At 30.4% G+C, this 2,844-nt stretch overlaps 1 long non-coding RNA gene across 1 annotated transcript; it reads right to left on the bottom strand.

Annotated features, from left to right (window-relative positions):
- Positions 1–1,605: 1,605 nt before the first annotated feature.
- Positions 1,606–2,265, bottom strand: LOC135267231 (uncharacterized). The gene is made up of 2 exons (XR_010335606.1): positions 1,935–2,265; positions 1,606–1,886 (listed from the first exon to the last, which is right to left on the bottom strand). It is a non-coding gene; the product is annotated as an uncharacterized LOC135267231 (long non-coding RNA).
- Between the last annotated feature and the right edge of the window lie 579 nt (positions 2,266–2,844).

Genomic DNA, 2,844 nt, shown 5'->3' with positions numbered 1-2,844 from the left:
ATTTTTATTCTCACATTTATTATATCCTAGATAACTTTATTACGATCAAATGCAAAAATGCGTATAAAAATTTTCTTTCCTGGATTAACAAATCAACAAGATCTTTAATTGTAAAGAAGAAAATTGCTCACAAAAAATATAAGCGTAGTGGTCTGTTAAGTGATTATGAACAATTTTGTGTACTGAGAGATAAATGTAAAAATGCCACAAAGAACTGTAAAAAACAATTCCTTGATCAGGTAGAACAAAATATTATAACTAACAGTAGAGCATTTTGGTCATATGTTAAATCTAAAAATACTGTACAGGGTTATCCTAAAAAAATGTCGCTAAATGTAATGGTATTGTAAACCTTTTTGCCCATCATTTTGAATCTGTTTATCTTGGTCAACCAAAGTTATCAGATTTAAATTTTTCTAAAAATGATCAAAATGCTGTACTTTTAAATAGCGTTGAAATTTCTGTTGATGTTATTTTTTCGAAATTGATACATCTAGATGACAACTATACAACCGGCCCTGATGGTATATCTCAAATGTTTTTAAAAAATTGTGCTTATGAATTGACATTGCCATTACAAATGCTGTTCAATAAATCTCTTGATCAGTCTCAATTTCCGGATATTTGGAAAATCTCATATATCAGACCTGTCTTTAAAAATGGTAGTCGTGTAAATATTTCCAACTATAGACCGATATGTACCCCATCGTATATATCAAAAGTTTTTGACTCCATTATGGCTGACATTATATCATTTTCTGTAAAACAATCTGTTATTGAAGAACAACATGTTTTTTTCAAGGGTCGCTCTACGATGACCAATCTTTTTCTGTTTACTGAATATATAACGTCAAATCTTAAAAATGGATTCCAAATTGATTGTATATATACTGATATGTCAAAAGCTTTTGATCGCATTTCCATTTAGTTATTAATATCAAAATTAGATAATTTAGGTTTTGGGGATCCAGTCCTTAGTTGGATTTATTCTTTTTTATCTAATCGTGTACAGTATGTAACTATAAATGGTGTTAAGTCTCGCGCAATTCACCCATCCACAGGTGTGCCTCAGGGGTCACATCTAGGCCCTATTCTTTTTTCTCTATATATAAATGATGTCAAAACAGCGATCGAAAGCTCTGAAATCCTTCTTTTTGCCGACGATGTAAAGATTTTTAAATTTATTATAAATCCAAACGACTGTGATATATTACAACGTGATTTAAATAGTTTTTGTATGTGGTGTAAAAAAAAATTTTTAGAACTGAACATAAATAAATGTAAATCACTAAGATTTTCTAGAAAATTATATTACAATTTACCATCTTACTTTATATCAGGCAATCAACTTGAATGTGTCACTCATATTCGCGATTTAGGAGTTATTGTAGACAGCCAGTTAAGTTTTGACTATCACGTTAACCACATTTTGTCGAAAGCAAACAAAACATTAGGATTTATAATAAGACAGTGCTCTGATTTTTCAAGTTTGCGTGTTGTAATGTTATTATATAATTGTTATGTTCGTCCAATTTTGGAATACTGCACAATTATTTGGCAACCTTGTTATAATGTTCATATTAATCGAATTGAAAATGTTCAGAATAATTTTGTTAAATTTTTATGTTACAAATTTAACATATTTTATGACAAAAATAATTATATAAACATTTTAAGTTATTTAGGACTATCCTTACTATCTTCTCGTAGAATATTTTATGACGCGTCGTTCGTATATCGTATATTGTCTGGTAATGTAAATTGTAATCCTATTCTTCCGCTATTTTCAATAAATATACCCGTTTGTAACGTTAGAGAGCCGAGAATGCTTGTAGTGTCTTACCACCGTACCAATTATGGGAAAAATTCTGTATCTTCTAGGCTGTCTAAAACATGCAACGTACTTTCTGGTAATTTAGATTTTATAGGTTTACCTAAAAATAGATTTCTAAAAGATTTAAAAACTGTTATTGAACATAGTGAACTTAGCTCTTTTAATAATTAACACTTTATTTTATATTAACTGTATTGTACCTATCTGTGTTTGTATTTTATATATCAATTTATCTTTGTATTTTATCTATCACTTGTACTTGGCGTGGCCGTTAATAAACATTATTATTATTATTATTATCATTTAATTATTCTGTGAGATTTTTTCTCGGTCGGTCCAAAACGTCTCAATTCAGGTAAAAGGCGCAAGATTTGTGTCGTCTGGCAGAGGGATGATAATTTATGGCGGTGCCATGCATTTTGTTGAAATATCGTCGGTAATTTTCTGGCTCATTGCGAAACAATGATATACATTAGAGGCGCGTGACGGCTGACAAGGGACCAAAGTTGGCCTCTTCTTGTACTTGGGAGATAACGCTCTCGAAGATATTTTACGGTGGGAATGCCGCTGATATCTTAATGCGTTCCAGTCAGTCGGGCGCTTTTCGTAGAAGCACAACTAAGACAATGACAAGTAATTGGAAGGAGCTGCGAACTGCAAGTGCGACTAATGCGGAGATGTAAAGATTACACGACGGCTTCTTGCACACAAAAAAATCAAAAATATAAACGCAAAAGCGAGCTGAATGTAATAAGACTTTGCTTTGTTCGATCTCACATCAGATTTAATTATTATTTGGGTAAAAAAAACGAAAGTAACGAGTTGGAAAATGACTACGTTTTTTTTTTCGTCAAGCTGGAAACATATAACTAAATTAATAATAATTTATAAGAAAACAGTGTTTCAATTATACAAAGTTAGTTGTAGATATTTTTAACATTTTAGAGTTTTACCTTTTGACCTTTTTACATTTTCTAAAATAATATTTAATTAACTTAACATAATAATTT

The sequence above is a fragment of the Tribolium castaneum genome, chromosome 1 (assembly GCF_031307605.1).
Source record: "Tribolium castaneum strain GA2 chromosome 1, icTriCast1.1, whole genome shotgun sequence".
Classification (NCBI taxonomy): Eukaryota; Metazoa; Arthropoda; class Insecta; order Coleoptera; family Tenebrionidae; genus Tribolium; species Tribolium castaneum.
Note: the sequence above shows the minus strand (reverse complement) of the source record. Positions and strands in the feature narration are given on the sequence as shown.